This window comes from Phasianus colchicus, chromosome 3, assembly GCF_987193195.1.
Source record: "Phasianus colchicus chromosome 3, bPhaCol1.hap1.1, whole genome shotgun sequence".
Classification (NCBI taxonomy): domain Eukaryota; kingdom Metazoa; phylum Chordata; class Aves; order Galliformes; family Phasianidae; genus Phasianus; species Phasianus colchicus.
Genome location: NC_143438.1, coordinates 27,701,105 through 27,720,852, shown reverse-complemented (window position 1 = coordinate 27,720,852; position 19,748 = coordinate 27,701,105). Strand labels below are relative to the sequence as shown.

Sequence of the window (19,748 nt, the reverse complement as noted above, 5' to 3'; positions counted from 1 at the left end):
GGTGAGAAAATCAATAGACAGGAAGAATCTCTTAAGTTTGTAGAATTGTCATGGTGGAAATGAAGACTTGATGAGCGCTTGGAGACTTCTTTCAATGCCTGGGATCTAAATTGTGTTTCTGATGACTTGATAAAGAAGCTGCAGCTTTGTTACAGTTCTTGTTGGTCTGTATCACAGAATAAGTTTTCAGAAGCTCTTTTTTTCCTTTGATTAGCTTCATTCTACGTCATCTTTGATGCTACTGTAAGTTCTGAAACAATGGGGAAGGGACTCCTTGTCATGTTACCTGAGTCTGATTCACTGCGGATATTTCTGTTATGCTTAATGTATTCAACACTTAAACATATTCTTGATCAGGGAATTGCCACTGTGCTATATAACTGTGTGTGCTTCATATATTTGTAGAGTGCTTCAGGTTTCAGAACTAACTGGCAACAGGGATTTGGATCCTTTTCTAGAATGAACTTTCCCAGATCTTGATTCTAATTGAAGATAATAGGACAATACTATATATTAGAAGGAACTAAATGAAAAGCTTTCAAGAGCCAAAATAAACATGATTTTTCTTGGGGGGTGGGGGGAGGTAGGTGATAACAGGTCCTTTCTTTCTAACTTCTTTTCTGTGTTCATCTATGCCAAACTATGAGGCAGAGAAGGTTTCCACTTGAATGGGATTTGAGAAGGGGAGAGTGAGAAAGACTGGGGGAAGTGTGAAGTCTATAGGTTGGCCTTCCTTAGTATGCTGTTAAAAGCTCTGAACGTCCTTGAAAAGGAGTAAATAAATCTTATTCTATTAAAGTACAAACTTCAGGGAGCCTGGAAAGGTGAAAATTCAGAAGCTTGTGATATTTTAGTCTTGTGCCAAAGTCTTTCTTATAGTCTTGCTTCCCCTTCTGGCTCAAATATATTAAAGTCCATTTAGGAGAATGTTAAGGGAGGAATATGTATTACAAGGCCATTGATTCTTCCTGAATTAATGTCTTGTAGGTGATCGTTCTTCATTCTAATAGCTGCTTGTGCTGACATCACCCAAGATGTCAAGGGATTATGTCAGAATTTAAGCCTTGATATTTCACAGAACAATGGCTCACGTGCCAGCAAACGCTTTCTTGGTGGGTCAGATTGCTTTATTTTTTCTTGCCTCATTTCAACTGTTACGTTCAAGTTACTGTGCTTGGTCACAGCGAGGAGTGTAGTAAACAGTTTTCAAGAGAAAAGCATCTGTGCAGTGTAATTCTGAGGACAGACTACTGCTTGCCATTAAATTTTACCCTAGAGACAGACTCACTACCAGGATCTATGCTTCAGGCACGTATTTATGTATTTTTAACAATCTATGAAAGAGTTCATCAACTTCAAGTCTGTTTTTTTTTTTTTTCCATTGTGATAAAGTGTTTTATCTCTTGAATTCTGAACTCCAAAAAGTTGAGGTGGAAAGGTTGGTTTTTGTCTTTTTTTTTTTTTTACTTGCTGCTAGAATTGTAGCTTCATTTCTTATTTTTAAGTGATAACTCTTAGTGAAGGCTATGTAAGGAGAAAGCGATCAAAATAGCTCATTACTATGCTCTAAGACTGATCAAAATATAATGTCACAGATTATATTTGATTTCCATAAGCTGATGGCTTTTGAAATTCTTAACTGGTAGAATATTGTAGCATTACCCATAGCCATGACATTTAACATCTAAAAGGCTTTGGAGGAGGCATTGGTTTTCTTTTAAAAAAGACTTCGGGGAATCAAACAAGGAGGCTATGAGATGAGCTGTAGGAGTGCAAATGCTATCTTCAGTGTGTGCTAGGGCTTGTTTTTTTTATTTCATATGCATTTTCTGTTCCAGTGCTGATGCTGAAAAGGTCAGGAAAAATCTCACAGGAGTTCCTTGCTAGCGAGGGGGATTACGCTGTTAACGCATGGAGAGTCAGAGGAGCATTATTGCAAAAGGCTGTTTCAGCTAATGCTGCAAATGGCAGGTGTATGATAACACTTAGTTGAATTACAGTCAGGTAATCTCCTCACCTCTTCTTTGGAAAAAAGCCCTACTGATAGTGTCGTAGGTAGAGAATGACAAGATGTTTTGCTAGTCTTAGCCAGTTTTAGTAAGCATGTGATTTGTGTGGTCCAACTCTTCTCAGCAGTAGAAAAAGGTTTTGTGGTGACATTGAGAAAACAGATTGAAGGAAGGGTTCTCTGCTACATTGGTCTTACTTCAAGTTTGCTGGTACTCTTCTCTGAGAACTTCTTGTCTTCTTAATGTATAGTAGTCCAACTCTTCCTTACAAGACTTCCTCCCCACGTCATTTGAAATTCAGGCAAGCCAAGGTGATACTTCTGTAGATCATGGGAGTAACTCCTCAGGTCAATTTGGCAGCTCTCAGTACAGTGTCAAGGAGTCAGGTAGCACATAGCTGGGAGTGACACAAGTCACTTTTTTTTTTAGTGCTGAAATACTGATTTCTGTTATGAAAAGTCTGCAGATGTGAAAAGATTGAAGAAGCCTTTTTTGTGAAAAAGAGGCAAAAGGTGTGAGCAATGCAAAGAGCTCACTGCTGCTGAAAGATGATGTCGTTTTCCCAGAATGTCTCTTATCTTATGCCATCTTGCTCATTTGCTATATGTGCTCACTGCTGGCTGTAACTAGGCATAGAGCTGCTCTGCATGCTTGTTTTCTCATGAATTGGTTTCTTTCTGGATTAGAGAATGGTATCAGCTCTGGGAAGCATGCAGTGGGGCAGCCAAAATGACATGCCCTTGCAGGAAAAGGATAGGGAAGATATGGCAAAAAGAAGAATGGATCTCATTTTCTTTCAGTGATGGCAAACTGCTTGGCCAGCTCAGCCAGGGAAGCCTGCTGTTTTTTGTTTTTTGTTTTTTTTTGTGAAGCCCCAGTATAAGTTTTTATTTGTACAAATTTCCAAACAGATGTTACAGAGCTGTGCAAGCAAACAAGCTGCTGATTAGATCTGGTTTTGCATAGCATTTCCAGTGGCTGGCTGAATTTGCAAGGGTTACCTGTGGAAGGGAATTTTTATGTATTTAGTTTTTGCACTGTGTGTATGGATTTGGAGAGAAGAACTTGAGTTCATCTTATGTATCTAATCTGCATACTACCCTGAAATGTGAACTTGAGTGATGGTGTCTCAATTTGTCTTTTTTAGATGCACGTCATTTGGTTGTTTTCTTGAAATGAATGCAGAATGTGTCAGTGTGAAGTGGGGATTTTTTGATTGAGCGACTCAGCCGTAACACAAATGTTTCTATAGCACTTGAAGAACACAATTAGTACATCTGCAGTTTCAGGTGATTATACAAGTAGTTTGTAGCTGTATCTGACGATACAATTGCCATAAGCCAGAAACACCAAGGAAGTAACTGGTAATAAATCCATCATTATTCATGTAACAAGAAATACTGAGTGTAATAGATGTTCATACTTACCTCAGTTCTATGGGAGAAAACAGAGATTGGATTCACTTGCCCATTATGGTAAAACATGCTTGTTTCAGGCCAGTCATGGGTCAAAATGTTTATTCCTGGAATATCTTCACTTTTTTTTTTTTTTTTTTGAGTCTCACAGTCCCAAGATTTCTGCTGTAGAGATCACTTTTCAGAGCTGAGCAGAAATTAAAAAAAAAAAAAAAAAAAAAAAAAAAGGCATTAGGGATGACTGCTGTTTTGTCTACCAGGAACCGATACTGGCTTCTGTTGAGCAGGTCTCACTCAAACTGTGAATCTTGAGGGGCTGCATTTGATAGAACTGCAAATTTCTCAGCCTTGTTAAACCTGATATTCTTTAACCTGAGGTGGGAGGTGGGGAAGCAAAGGAACAGCAAAATAAGATGCTGCTTTAGTAATTTCAGTTACTATCCTTGCCTGTGGTAAAAATGAAGAATTGTCTTTGGTTATCTTGGAAATGAATCAATTTTGGTGTTGGGGTGACAGATCATGGCTTTACTTGTTTTACTGGCCAGGATTTGTGAAGAGCTGAAATTTGGTTTCTTGAGTTCTTCAGTTCTTGATTACACAGTAGTGAATGCTGTTTTTCTTCAGAAACATAACCATTAGCATTTTTTCTGTAATTCTAATGCTAAAAATGAGCTACATGACTAGCTCAGACTTTCTGACTAGGTACCAACTCTGTAGCATGTGAATTTTCAAATGCTCGAGGAAGAGATCTATCCTGGGCCTTCTTTGCAGGGGTCTGCCTTGGTCTAAAATAATGATCTGTCTTTTTTGAAAAATCATTTGGAAAAAATATATATTAAATAGTCTCACTGTTCCGTCTTTTGAGCGCTCTGTACTATAGCTTAGAAGCTACTGAATAAAGGTCAAATTTATAAGCAACATTTGCTATAAATGCTTCAGTCCACATGTACAGTAGTATTTGGATTTAGGGCTATTGGAATGAAGGAAGTAATGAATGACAGAAGTAATGTTATGGGCATGCTAACATGGTTGTGTAGTTCAGCTAGGCTTCTTCCTCTTCTCAGCAGAGATCTAGCCGACTTGTCTGCTCGACTTCAGCCATGTCACATCTGTAATGGCTTTGGCAGTGATTCAGGGAGGACTTAACCAGACAGAAGCATCCATGGGGACTTTCTTCTTTTGGCTGTGGCTTGTCTAAAGTCAGTGTTTCAATACAAATCTACGTTAAAGCTGTGTGGTCAGAGTGAATTTTTGCCTAAACCTATGTTTGAGCCATAAATCACTGTGTTATGTGGGCAGCAGTGCTTTCATCCAGTAGTTGTTCTTCACCTCTTCTTACAAGTATGCAGGCATCCTCTAGTTCTGAGTCTTAACACAAACAAAGAAATGTGTACTTTGACTAAGGAGCTTTCAAACTCCTAGTTTGCTGAAGGTACGGAATAGAGGTTCCCAAATGGTTCCTTCTGGTCCCCCTTCTGTTTTTCAGCCAGGGCCATCTCCATGCAGCTCTTCAGCAGTACCTCCAGTCCTGCACTGAGCAGCTGTATGGCTGTGCTGTCCTCCTCCCTGCTATCCAAATACCCCCTTTCTCTCTTGAGGTCCAGAGCTGGGAGGAGTGTACGTATATCTGCATCAGGAGAGCTGGTGGAAGTCCCCAGTGATGACTAACTGCTGCAAGCTGGGGTTGGTGGTAAGCAACAGTGTTGTGGAGGAAGTATCTAAGAGGACTTCTAAGAAGAGATGTCTGAAAGACTAGTAATCTTTCCTCAGCAATCTCTCCTAAAGGTGAAATGGACCTAATCACTGGTAGTTTTCTCTGAATCAAGGCAAGTTCAAGCTGTCTAGAAAAGGCTAGAGGTATACTTTAAAATAAATGGTCTTTGGGTAAGACACGTTTAACCCTTGTGCTTTGCACTATGATAATGTGCTATGCTGACACTAAGTCAAACCAAGGTTATATTACAGAGAGTACTGATTCTGATATGCAGAAAACATCTGCACGGAGCTTCTGGAATAGCTTATGGGTGTGGAGACTTGCTCATGGGGGATCTTTAATGAATACTGAAGTAGTTCTGTGGTGTGGTGAAGTTTGTTACAGGCCTTGCAACTAGGTGTCTAGATAAAGCTGGCAGTTCTCAAGGTGTGGGAAGTGGGAACACAGGAAAAAGTGAAAGAATATATTGCTTCTCATAGGGTGTTAAGCATCCTTCTGCAAGTAAAGATTAGTGCATCATTGGCATGTCTTCAATTGAAATGTATTGGATTAGTAAGTGAAGTATGTATTCCACCGGTATTATGCTCTTTAGCAGGAAGTGGGCCTATCTCCTTCATAGTTCCTTTAAACAATCTGCATCCTCCTCTCATGGAATGCATCATTGATACTGTTGGTATCTCATATGGGAGCCTTTCAGTAATGTCACATGCACAGGACTTGTCTGTGTCCAGCGGTATAAAGGATGTGGTTTTAATAAGGCCATGGTTTGTTTAGGTTCTGTGATACCTTGGAATCTTGTTACTGCTGCAGCTACACATGAAGTTTGGAGGGGTTTGGAGGAGAGAGCTTCAGTTTATTCTTCCCACCGTCTTCTGGGATACTTATAAAAGTACTGATGTAACCAGGTAACTTATTCTACCTAGTGCCACTGCAGCATAAAGTGACACTTCTGGAAAACCAATTTTTGAGTTCAAATAAGCATCAACTAAAAATATTTCTTTTCCTTTACAGTTCTTCTTGCTGTAAAAGAAGAAATAAGTGCTACTCTAGTCTGCTTTTGAGGATTTGATTTCCATTTTTCTAAGTGACCTCTCTGGTCATGTATGTCAGTGCAGATGAAGGAAGATGTGAAGAAGGCAATATTGATGTAGCTTTGAACTTGTTAATTGGCTTGACTTATCCAGTGCCCTCATTTCTCTCACATTGCTGAGAAGAAGGAATCGGATTGCTTCCTGGGTCTATGTAGATTAGTTCTGGTGTGATGATAAAGCAGGCTTCTGTCCTATCCTTCAGGTGAAGAGGATGTGGAAGATGTGAGCTGGGATGGGGAACAGTCTTAGCTTATGGGATGGCCAAGTTGTGGTTCTGACAGCGCTGAGAACTGATCTCTTCAGAGTGAAAGCACTGCTTTTTGGAGCCCCTCTTGAGCCTCTGTTTCTAGGGGCAGTGTTTTGCTGTGTGATCACTACATTGCTCTGTGTTGGCTTCTAAATCCCAGTTTATGGAAATTAAATTTTGTGAGATGATTGCCTTTTCAAATGTGGAGGAAGTGTTAGGAAGAAGGGGAAAAAAAAGCAGGAGAGAACTGAGTATTTATACTGCGATGTGTGATAAACATCCCACGTGGGATACAGGTAGCTACTGCACATCTGAAATTTGGCCTGACTTCAGTGTTACTCTAAACCACAATTGTCGTTTTTGAGTAGATGTTTATTTGCCATGTCCTGTAGTCTGATGGCAACTTGGACAGCCAAGAATCTCAGGGTTTACCACACAGTGAGGTGGCTAAGCAAAAATACTTCTGGCTTGAATGCAAATGATGGTACCTCAAAATGCTATGAAATGGTAATGATTGCTTAGCTATCTTGACTTAAAACATCTACACCTATTTTTATTTGGTTTTCTTTCCCTCCAGCTTTGTCGTTCTTTAGGAAGGACTGGTAATTTGCCTTTGTGGACTGTCAGCCTAGTACTCCAACATCCCAGTATCTGCAGTTGTGAAGATGCAAAGCAGGGAGTGGAAAGTCATTCCTGATAGTGAGGGAAGGGCACCACTGCTAATCTGGTAAATCCACAGCGAGCCCCTCCCAAGCATAGAAACCTGATCTTAACTCACAGATTCTCCTTGATGTTGCTGTGATATTTACATAAATTCCTATTTCTTAAATCAGGAAATGGTTAGGTCTAGTTGATAGGTTTAAGAAAAACTGCATGAAACAGCCTTATAAATATTTTTCCCTGAATCAGCATGTTGCTCTGGTATACTCACAAAAAGATGGCAGATAACTATTTTTTGACACTGTATGTTATAAAGTAGATGCAATGCGAAAGCCACCCTTAAGCCTCTGTGGCTCCCTTTAAATATCTTTCAGTTGCACGGCTAAAGTCTAAGCTCAGTGTTGTACCCAGGAGCAGAGGATTTGTGAGATTTGTAAAATTGCAGGCTACTTCAGTTGATGTAAATGGTGGAAGCCAAACTGCGGTGTATGTGAAGGCGAGTTGGGGAGAGAAAATGAGTTGAGTAAGATGAAAATGTTTGCATCTATGTCTAATGAGAGTTTTTTGGTGGTGGTGTTTTTTTTTCCCCCCTGTAAATATTCCCCAGGGTTTTACACAGAACAAATGTAGATGTGGTTTGGTGTCTGCTGGTGGATACATCTCAGTGCTCACAGTTTATGAGCTAAAAATACTGAAAGGACTGAGATGTATTTCTTCTTTTAATAACTTTCAGACTCTCTTGGTACCTAGTAAGTGTTGATCCCAAGCTGCAGTGTGATGGGGTTGTATCTTACAGAATTAACTTCACTTGTGCTGGAGCAACCATATGTAGATGAGTCTCTTCCACACTCCTTTGGAAGAACTTTCACCATTCTTTGTACCTGTCAAAAACCTGACAGGCAGTGAAACCTTTATGATTTTGATCAGCAGCTCATAGGCTATGGCTAAGCACATAGAAATATTCAGGACAGTGGGCTCAAAGTGGCCTTTCTTCTTTGTCCTCCAGGAAAGTTCTCTGTGCACTGCTCTCTGCAGGGCATTGGCCACATGTTTCTTTGTTGTTAATTTCAAGTTTGTTTGTACTGTTGGGACATAGTTGGATCCTTGTATAAAGAGGCATTTTTTTTTTAAAAGATATTTTAACAAAGTTTGTAACAGGTTATCTTTCTCTGAAAGTACTTCAGCTCAGAAAGTTACAGCCAGCGTGGGTCTCATTGACATTCTCATTGCAACACATTGGTTTTAAGCTTTATTTCTATTGTGGCCCAGTCTTAGATCTGCAGAGCTTAGAGAGGTCAGTTAGTCAATGAAAAGCTGAGGTATAAAAAGTAGTTACTTTTTTTTTGTCAGAAGTTTAGTAACATTGATGGGGAGACTCCATGTACTCTCCAGTCAGTCTGTTTGTTGACTCATTGTTTTCTTCCTTTCAGCAATTTTGATTTGGTGTTTTTCTTTCCTCTTTCTTCAGTGCCCTCACACCACACCCTCCCTGCCACTCCACCCAGTGATGTTTTTCCTAAATCTTCTTTGTTGACTTTGAAACTTATGTTTCTTGTCTGAAGGTTGTGGGCATGGAGAACTCTTTCCTCTTTCTTTGCAGCAGGCTTATATATATGAAGGATATCGTCATGACCCTTACTTTCTCTTTGTTTGGCTAAACTCCAGTTCATTCTGTTTTTTTATCCAGTTCTTTTTTTTTCTTTCCCTCCCAGATGTCATGTTTTTCTAATTCCATGATGTTCCTATTGCTTTTGCTTGGATTCTTTCCAATTGATCTTTTTTGAAATTTGCTGAAAACTGGATACAGCATCATGCTGGAAGCTTTATCAGCTATGAGTAGAACAGAACTGCTACTTCTTGATTCTCACATATGTTCCCTATACACTCTTATACGGTATTTTGCCTTTTCCTTAACAGAGATTTTTCTAGTTTGTAAAATTTACTTTCAATTCAGTCCTCCAGCAAGCTGACAGGTTTGTCTAAGTTAGCAGCTTTCCTAAGTTTTACAATTCATTTTTTCCTTCATTACCGAAGCATCTCTATTAGAATAGAATTGGAGATCTTTAGATAGATCTCTGCAGCAGTTACTTGGTGTATCATGGTTGTTTTTTTTAAGACTTTTCAGTTTTTTTCTGACTGCGAGCAAATAAGTTCAGTTGCTAGTCACTTTCCAATCTACCATAAGATGGTTGTTTTCATTGTCTGCTGTAGGACAAAGCTTTCCTAATTTTTCACAAGGATGTGGGTTAAATCTTTTGACGTGGTTTTGCTAATTTCAGGATTCTGTATTCACTGCTGCTGAGTTTTTCTAGAGTTGGAAGTTGAGTTTGTTTGACCTGGCTTATCCATAAACAATCAGTTTTTTTATTTTAATCTCTTATTTTCTTCTCAGTGCTAACAACAATCCAAGTGCAAATAAGAGACAATTATCAGTCTTTAGGTTCTTTCCACTCCTTTCCACTCTCATTTCTTTAAGATATTGTTGTTTGCTCTTTTCCGGGCTCTGTTACTTCATCAGCCCTCTATGGATTCTGAAAAAAACAGATAATTTGGGAGAATATTTTCACCTTAGTGGTGTCTGATCTGTGATATTTTTATATTATTCTTCCTTTTTACTGGTATTAGATTTTTTTTTTTTTGGCCATCTTGTTTCCTGCAGCTTTTTCTGACCAGGTGAGTGAACTGTCCTTTTTCTTAATCGCTATTTTATTGCTGTGGAATTATAGAATGAGGTTTTTTATTTAATTACTTGTTACTGTATCTTGCTTTCACCTCCACTTTTTGCAAGAATTTCAGTAATCCTTTCAGTGCTGTGTTATAATGCAGGTGAAGGGATTATGCATGATGTATGTAGCTGATGGGGAGAAAGAAACAACTGTTACTTGTTTTTGGTTATATGTAGGTAGTATTATTAAAACTTAAACATACCGGACTTGAGGATTAACTGGAAGCCAATTAAACTGGAGATAAGAGAGATAATAGTAGAAAATGGTCCTAAAATACAAAGGCAAATTCCTTCATCCAGAATCAGCCCTTTTAAATGGTTAGGGGGCAAATGCCGAAAGGTTGAATCTTCACGTTAGCTAGTTCTGTCAATTGGGGGTTGAGTATTGTCACGGAATTAACTGGATCAGTTTATGCCCGTGACAGGGGGCAGTATGCCCCTGCCCTCCCCACCCCCCACCTGGGCCCACAAAATGGGAAGGAAGGGGGAAAAGGAAAGAAACAGCGGCAACAATCTATGGAGGTAAACTTATTTTACTAACTATGATATCGGAATACAAAATAATACAATATAATACAATCTAATTGAAATTGAGACTAATGAATGAAATAAGATATGAGAGAGAGTTCCCGAGACCGAGTCAAACCTGAAAAAGCTTGGAACGGCTAGGAAAGCACCCTCCAGCACCCACTGCCAGGCAGTAAGAGACCGCCCCCCCCGGAAGGGTCAGATCCCGTGACTTCCGCAATGTATAGGGATAGGAACGTAGAGTTAGAATATTAACACTTCCAGTACATGATGTTTTGATGTTGAATACTGAAAGTCAAATAAGCAAAAACCAAAACCATGACATTCCACCCCTTATTCTACATCACTACATCACGCTTAATATATATATATATATATATATACACATATGCAAACAAACAAAATGATTACAAATGCATCACACGCACACGTCTATATACATGGAATTACTGTCTGCACTCCCCCAGCATCAAATTTCCTTGTGGTACACATTGAACATCCCCATTTTCCTGCATTACCCACCAAGTGGATCCAGGTCCCTGGGCAAAAACAGTACCACGGAGAGGTTTGCCCTTTCCAGAAGCTGGAAGAACCCAAACTGCTTTTCCCAATATGCTCTTTACGTGTACAACAGGGACCTTATCTCCCTCTACGGTATGTAGAGAGCTGGATTGGGTAGGACCATCACGATTGATAGATCCTCTGGTATTGACTAACCAGGTGGCTTCTGCCAAATGCTTCTCCCAGTGCTTAAATGTTCCGCCACCCATTGCTTTCAGCATTGTTTTTAACAACCCATTGTATCGTTCGATTTTACCAGAAGCTGGTGCATGATAGGGAATATGGTAAATCCACTCAATGCCATGATCTTTGGCCCAAGTATTTACAAGAGAATTTTTGAAATGAGTCCCATTATCTGACTCAATTCTTTCTGGGGTGCCATGTCGCCACAGGACTTGTTTCTCAAGACCTAATATGGTGTTTCGGGCGGTAGCATGGGGTACTGCATATGTTTCAAGCCACCCAGTGGTCGCCTCTACCATGGTAAGCACATAACACTTACCACTGCGGGATCGTGGCAAGGTGATATAATCAACCTGCCATGCCTCCCCATATTTATACTTTTGCCATCGCCCTTCCTCCCAGAGTGGTTTCATCTTCTTGGCTTGTTTGATTATAGCACATGTTTCACAGTCATGAATAACCTGTGCAATAGCATCCACAGTTAAGTCCACCCCTCGGTCTCTAGCCCACTTATATGTTGCATCTCTCCCCTGATGGCCCGAGGTCTCATGAGCCCACCGAGCTAGAAATAATTCACCCTTGTTCTGCCAGTCCAGGTCTATCTGAGCCACCTCAATTTTGGCAGCTCGGTCCACCTGGTGGTTATTTTGCTGTTCTTCAGTAGCCCGTCTTTTGGGCACATGAGCATCTACATGGCGCACCTTCACGACCATATTCTTTGTTCGGGCAGCAATATCTTTCCACAGTTCAGCAGCCCAAATAGGTTTACCCCTTCTTTGCCAGTTATTTTGCTCCCACTGCTGTAACCACCCCCACAAAGCATTTGCCACCATCCACGAGTCAGTGTAAAGATAAAGCATTGGCCACCTCTCCCGTTCAGCCACATCCAAGGCCAGTTGGACAGCCTTTACCTCTGCAAATTGACTTGATTCTCCTTTCCCTTCAATGGCCTCTGCAACTTGTCGTGTGGGGCTCCACACAGCAGATTTCCATCTGCGATGCTTTCCCACAATACGACACGATCCATCAGTGAACAGGGCATACTTTCTTTCATTTTCTGGTAATTCGTTGTATGGTGGGGCCTCTTTAGCTCCAGCACCCACTGCCAGGCAGTAAGAGACCGCCCCCCCCGGAAGGGTCAGATCCCGTGACTTCCGCAATGTATAGGGATAGGAACGTAGAGTTAGAATATTAACACTTCCAGTACATGATGTTTTGATGTTGAATACTGAAAGTCAAATAAGCAAAAACCAAAACCATGACAAGTATATTATTTAGTTGAATTTCCAGTCAGCTCAGTTATAATTCATAAGCTCTATGAGGTTTTGTGTGGTGCTTCTGCTGCTGTCTGAGACTATGATTGTTTAAAAAGCACTTAACTATATCAATATACTCTCAAATGACTAGATAAACTACAGTTTTGGCCATGTGTCATAACCAGATCTAGAAACATGTTGGGTAAGGGGATGCTTATGGAGTGGAAACAAAGAACAATGATAAAACTGTTCACAAAACTGTTCCTTCTGAAAAGGAACATACAGTTTCAAGAACAGATGGTCTAGTAGTAATAGACACTAACAAATTTTTGTTGGCTGGCAGTCTCCTTTCAGGTTAGAATCTTCTCTTGAAAGCTGTTCCAGGGAGTTGACTTCCTTTATCCAAAACGTATGATAAAAGGACAGAATAAATTCCTTTTAGGAAGCTGTTCTTCCTCGTCTAACAGAAATGTGTTCACAATGACAGTGCATGGTAAGAGGAAGTAATCTCACGAGGTAGACAGACCTCATTAGAACAGCTTGATGATGCTTCTGATCCTGTTCTACTTTTCATACTTCAGAATTGGTGTGTTGCAGGACAGTGGTCACTCCTCTGATGGAAGGTGGGAAGGCTGACTTGGAAATGCTAAAATCTTGCTTTGATCTTCTCTTGTTTCTTTTGCAGTAGCATGTTGTTTGTCAGACATGGCTTACATAATCCTGTGTGTGTGTATGTGTATAAACATGTTTAACACAGGCCTTCTAGTTTAAATTTATTAATGTGTATGTGCAGCATGAAAGGGATCAGGGGAGTGATGAGTTATAGGCTCCAGTTAGAGTTTCTCTTTTCTAGTGGCTCAGAACTTGTGAGACTTGTAGTAAGCAAAACTGAGTGAAATACTCCCATTCTCTTCTACCTATGCCTTCTAAGTTGAGTGGTGCGTCTCAGCATGGATTACAAAAGGTACCATTTTCATTCTGGGCATGCAAAGGAAGAGTCTTCCTAGATATCAGGACAGAACCAGAGCAAATGTAAATGTAGGATTTAAAAGAACATGAAACTTCATGCATCAGAATGATCTCCTCCTGAAATCACAAGTCCAACACTGTACTGAAAGCTGTTAAGAGTCAGCAATTGAACAAAACCTCAAGCTCCTCTTGAGATCAAGAGATCCTCTGTCTTTTCTTTAACTAATCAGTGCTATAGAACTCTCCACCACTGCCACTCTGCCCTGTGCTCTCTTCTTGCTGTTGTTGATTCCCCTGTCACACAGTAGCTAGTAGAGAGGCTTTAAATGCAGCATTAGCGAATATGCCTGTGCCATTTTTGGCCTGCTGTTAGCATTTAAAGTCTTTAAAGTCTCCCACTAAAGACAACAAAGAAGAACAAAAATCAGCCTAGATATGTGGCATGTGTGTTCTTGTTTAATATCGGAATTTCTGGTATGGCCAGGGACACATGCCAGCTTTTGCAGTACAGGCCATGGTTAGATACTTAAGTACTGTACTAAAAATAACAGGACTATTTTAGACTGGGACCCAATTAGGGGGAGAATAACTTGTTGCTCTGCAATCAGTAATCTAAAGTAGTAGGCAGAGTACAATGTGAAAGTAAACCCTACTGTCTTGCTTGCGAAGCTGCCAGTTCTGACCTTGCTTCCTGATGGTGTTTCTCAGATGCCTTTCCAGACATTTAAAAATAAAAAGAAAAATTGTCCCCTTAAGAGAGACTGCATACTTTGATTCAGATTTTGATATTGTAGTGTTCGATAGCGTTATGGCTCCTAATCTTGCAGCAGCCACTTGGGAAATTCCTAGAAGGCTGAGTGTGGGAGGTGATGGTGGCTGTGTTGTGCCCTCTCCACAGATAGCAGGCCGTGTCTTTCCCCATGAGTAGAGTGCTGAGGTGAGCTGAGGAGCAGAGACTTGTCCAAAGAAGACATGCTTTCCTGATTTGCCTACTAGAGATAAAGGAAACAGGGCACGGTTACCCAAACATACTGCTACTGCTCACTTTCCCTTGTCAAAACTTTCCCTGGTCAAAAAGTACAGTGAAAATAATTCGCATCTTTAAGCATCTGAAACAAAGCATGATTTTCCACTTCAGCACTTTCTCCCTGATGGCTTTACCTCTGATGATGCTGTTTACTGCCACCATCTCTTAGATCACTCAGATGTCAGTGAGGCAAGCTAGTGGAATCTGAATTCCTCTGTGCATGGGGTGATGGTATGTGAATGCTCTGGTGCTTTGAAACCATTGGTCCCAGTTCTCTCTCCTTGTCAGAATGTGGCTGCTGATGAGGTAGTGCTTCGTGTAGCTTTATGCAAATACCACGTTGGATAGAATCGTGACGATGCTTGAGATGAAAGCTGAATGCACTGAGAAGGTATTTCTGTAGATATCTTTCTAGCGTGTTATTTTGGGAACATGAAAAAGCCAGAATCTTTTGGTGCTGTGACTCTCATGCTATTTTGGATTTATTTTTCATCTCATTCAAAATAAAAGCTGATAAAAGAGGAGCTTGAGGCTTTGTTCAATTGCTGACTCTTAACAGCTTTCAGTACAGTGTTGGACTTGTGATTTCAGGAGGAGATCATTCTGATGCATGAAGTTTCATGTTCTTTTAAATCCTACATCTAGATTTGCTCTGGTTCTGTCCTGATATCTAGGAAGACTCTTCCTTTGCATGCCCAGAATGAAAATGGTACCTTTTGTAATCCATGCTGAGACGCACCACATCCTGGGTGCAGGAAATTCTTATAGAAATTGTGGGACAGACACTCTGGTGAGGAGTTTGTGTTTTGTGTTGTATAGAGCTAGTGTTTAGGCGTGTGCTTGTCAACTCACAAGCTATATGTATTCTACCTTCTGCATACTGCAGCACTCAGCAGGACTTGCTGTTAAAAGTGAATGCTATTTGGAAGATGCCTAGCAACTGCAGTTTTTAGGTCTGTGCCAAATATTTGAAGGTACAAATCTGTTAACTTGGTGCATTACCTTCTGGAGGATGCAGTGGGATGGTGCTGAGGCTGTACTACTTGATCTCTCTGGTGTGGCTGTCCCTCCAGCTTTTCTTTACCAACACAATGAGGTTGGTGTCTAGCATCCACCATTCACAGCAGGAATATTGACTTCAAAAAGATCTAATGCTGTTAACTTGCATTGTCACTCACAACCTCTGGAAGTGCTATGTTAATAAGCCCAGTAGCCCTCTATCCTACAACCTCTAGGGGAGAACATGACCTTGAGCAGAGGGATGCTGGGGCTGGTAGATGGAGATAGCAAAGTCTTGAATTGCAGAGCCTGTGGCTCAGGAACCTGCCTTCTGCTGCTCTCTGTGCTCAGGGCCAGTTTGGTGGCCTCAAAGTCCTTTCTGGGTGTTTTGGTTTCTCTCTTTGAAAATTGAACTGTTACAGGGCTCCTTTTCCAAAGAAGGTAAAAGAAGCTTTTGACTAGCTGATTCTAGTACTCAGCCTAAATTATTTTAACATATTGATATGTCCAGATTGTCCCGTGGGAGTGGTTTTTTTTTTCTTCTCTGATCCCTTATCCACTTTACGTATTTTATCTACCTTTCCCTTTTGAGAGGGAATAGTTAATTTTCTGGGCATTGTGCTAGTGTCATTCATAACTGGCTAGATGTCTGTCTTCTCCCTCTGTTTTCCTCAAAGCTGAAAGATTTGGGTCTGTTAATTTCTGCTGTCGGAATTCCTCTCCTCTGTACTTCTTCTAATTCTATTTTACTCTTCTGGTGTCATAACAGCCCACAGGTTTTGAGAAGTGGGTGTGCCTTGAGTTTAATGACTTGTCATGATTCTGCTTTGCTTGCAGCAGTTTCTCAATTCTGAATGCTGTATTTCCATGTGAGGTATTGTCTGTCTTCTGAGCACCAAGTTGATGCTTTCAAATAAGCCTTAAGATAGTTACTGCAGATATTCAAGGATGGGGTTATTAATTTTTTTTATACACTGGCTTCAGTTTATGGGAAGTCAGAGTTAGCCTTTCAGTTGCTCATTTGCTCAGGATCATGAGTTTGTTCCACCATGCTTTGGGTGATGTTCTAGATAAGGTGACTTAATAGTTCACATTGTCAACAACTTTATCTCCTCACTGTCATCCTTTAGATTCTATATAAGTCCATTGAAAAGAATGAAAACATCAATGATACCTGAGACTCCTTCCATGGAAAAGCCTCACTGTGTTTTCCTACCTTACTTTCATATCCTTCAAATGAGAGTTAAGGGATGAGAACTACAGCTACAAACTGCAGCAGTTCAGGTTCTTTTGAGAGCCCTTAGATTGGGATATGACCCAAATGTTTTTACTTTTACCCTGTTGCAAAACTTGAGTAGGTTTGAGTCAAATCTTCCAAAAATGCTGTAGTGACTCTTCCTCATCTCTCATGTTTATCCATGCTTATTTTATTTAGTTTTAACTACTACTTTTGTTATGAGTAAATTCCTGTGTTTTTCCAGTTATCTGGATTTATCTTGAACTTGCTTCTGAAAACTGATCTGAAGTTACCATCTGCTGTGCTATGTCCAACTCAAATGAGGTATGCCCAAGTTTAAATTATAATTAATAGCTTGGCAGCTTGATGTTTTCAATCAAAAATATTGTCTGTATTCCTTCCATTCTAGTAACTTCTGTCTTTTAAAATATCCTGAACTGTCCTTTATCAACCATTGCCTAATGTATGGTGCCTGGTGAGCTTTTGGAGCTTGACTTAGCAATTTTTGTTTTAGACTATTTTTCTTTCAGCAAGCAAACAGAACAAAAGTGCCTAGGAGATGTTAGTTCATTGTTTTCTTCTCGTTGAAGAACCTTAAAAACATTTGCAGATAAGGTGAATTGTAGGGTAAGAGCAAGGAAAGATTTAGTTTATTGTGTTTTGCATTGAAACAGACAGCACATGCCACTGCAGTCTGGTCTGTGGCTTTGGCCTTGTATCCAAGTTCACTCTGGGCATTTGTTTGAAGCTAAACATAAACATGAAATTGATCTTCCCCATCCTGACTTCTGGAGCTTATGTCTTAGGCTAGGAGGAGTGCCTTTTGCAGCATCAGTACATCCTGTGTTTCACTTATGAACTTCAGTGTCCCACTTCAGTGTTGGCGGTTCTCAGGTTACTGGGACACTGAGTTAACATCTTCAAGAACACTTGGCAGAACAAATTTGGAGGAATGTACTTCTTAGAAAACGGTCTCCACGGTCTGTGGCAAAAAGATGAGCTTCCATTGATGAGCAAGAAGTCTCTGTCAAGCCTCCTATTAGCACAGGGGAAGACCAAGGAAACTTTTGTGCAACAATCCTAAGTGTAGGCTGGAACATTGCTTTCTTGCCTAGTGTGAGAACTTGTTTATGAAACTTAATATTGCACTGTGAAACTCAACACTTTGCTTCTTAATACTACAGCTCAGCGATGCTCAATGAGGTGGACAGAGTGCTCTGTGGATCAGCTGTTTCAGGCGTCTTGAAGTCTAAATGCAGCACTTCCTTCACTGGCACTTGGAAGCTTTTCCATGCTCAGGGCAGGGAGAGGAAAAGCAGCCTTGGTGTCGCAGCACTGTTCTGCAGCAGATGTGTCCTCTAGAAAAGAAATAAAATTGCTGAGTCACTCATCTGTCCCTTCTCTTCCATGCTGCTGGCCAATCTTAATACTCTCATATTTCATACAGGAGGGAGAAAGCAGACAATGCTGTCTTTTATTACTCATACGCCGTAGGACACTATCTTCTTCAGAAAACACGGGTGGCGTCTCTCTGTCTCCACTGCATGGGAAAGATTAACAACAATTAAGGTCAACAATTAAGGTTGTGAAAACCTTCAAATAACTGCAACATCTGCTCTTATGGTAGGAAAAAAATAAAATAAAGCTAGAGTTGTAATTGCCAGCGCAATACTTGCTCATATCTGTTTTGTAACAGCGGGCTTGTGAAATCCACGCTTTTAACCGCTCCCTTGCCATCCCTGTGCGAGTGACCACCGGCTGTGTAGGCCATGGTTTGACCAAGAGCTGTGTTCTGAGGCCGAGCAGCGGGAATTGTGTGCAGGCATGGTGAATGGAACCTGCGGCAGTGGTGCGGCCTTGCTCTGTAGTTGGCCCCTCACTTCAGACCCCGCTGCTGGCTGTGCAGACAGCCTGGTCCTTTTTGATATCAAATAAAAGAGTTTTCCTAATCTGCCATTAACTCTAACTGGCTTTTCTCTTGATGTGAAGCAGGGTTGGTTTGTTAGGGAGTAATTTGCTGCATCTGACTGACTTATTTCCATTTGTTCTTGAAATCTGATGGCGAGGGAGCACCTGCAGTTGTTCTACTGGCTGTTTCTACAGGTGGTTGCTGAAGTTGCACTGTGAATAACTGATTTCTAATGCTTGTGCAACCTCTGCTAATGTATTAGGGAAAAAATTATGAAGAAAAGCAACTCTCCAAACAAAGAGGATGTCCTGAACTTCACTCAGAAGCATTCATACAAATGAAGCCATATAAGTGTAAAGAAATATCCTCCTATGATTCCTCAAAAAATACCTAATAAGTAAGAATCCCTATATTGACTGCCTGACCATACAGGGTCACTTGTTAGTTTTGCTGTTCATTTCTTCTATAGACATCTTGTTCCATATTACCAGAGAATGGAAACCTCAATGATGCTCACACGCAGGTGGTAGTCCCTCTTGGCACACGTAATCTCTGCTGAGGAACTGGTTTGTGTTCTCAAGTGGCACAAAAGAGAAACAATTCTACTTTCCAAGGTGTCTTTAATATATAAAATAAGATCTGAGAAGTTTAAAAGGCTTCACTTGCTGAGCACTTGCCTGTGTGAAAAGATTGAGGACTCCGTCATCAAAGCCTGATAGAAAGCAATCACACTTTCACATTTCTCAGACCCTGGTTAAAATTCAGGTGTTTTTTTTTTTTTTAATGTTTGCTTAGTGTTTCTACTTCTCCATCTGTTGTCAGTGGTTTTCTACCACCCTAAACTTCTTGAGCTGTAAGATTTTTTTCTGGCTGGTACTTCTGCTTGCAATTATGGGAAAAATGATAACCTTGTTATTCTTACCACTAACCTCACCATTCTGAGTAGTCACACTGCAATTTACCAAAATACTTTATTGGGCAACATGCTGTTACACAGAGGGTTGCACTTCAGCAGGAATGGAGTATGACGGCATGACTATAGTTCAGGAGACAGCACTGGGATAGCTTACAACTGAAGCTTTTCTGGGAACCACAGCATCTCCTACACCGTAGAAAAACAAAACAATTTCTTCCCTATGAGGTAGCTTTCTCAAGCCTTGCTTTTGAGTGACATCCAGCTTCAGTGCTGCATCTCTCTTGTGTTCTGAACTAGGGACG

General features: G+C 40.6%; 1 protein-coding gene across 6 annotated transcripts in view; it reads left to right on the top strand.

Annotated features, from left to right (window-relative positions):
* The window catches only part of GRB10 (growth factor receptor bound protein 10), a 143,527-nt gene that overhangs the window by 6,755 nt on the left and 117,024 nt on the right, over window positions 1-19,748 (top strand). Inside the window, exon 1 of one of the 6 annotated variants that reach the window (XM_090137155.1) lies at window positions 6,127-7,203. The exons of the other annotated variants lie outside the window; for them this stretch is intronic. The gene's annotated coding sequence lies outside the window, so the exon portion shown is untranslated. Of the gene's footprint in view, window positions 1-6,126; window positions 7,204-19,748 lie in introns of those variants that run through there. 6 annotated transcript variants of the gene reach the window in all.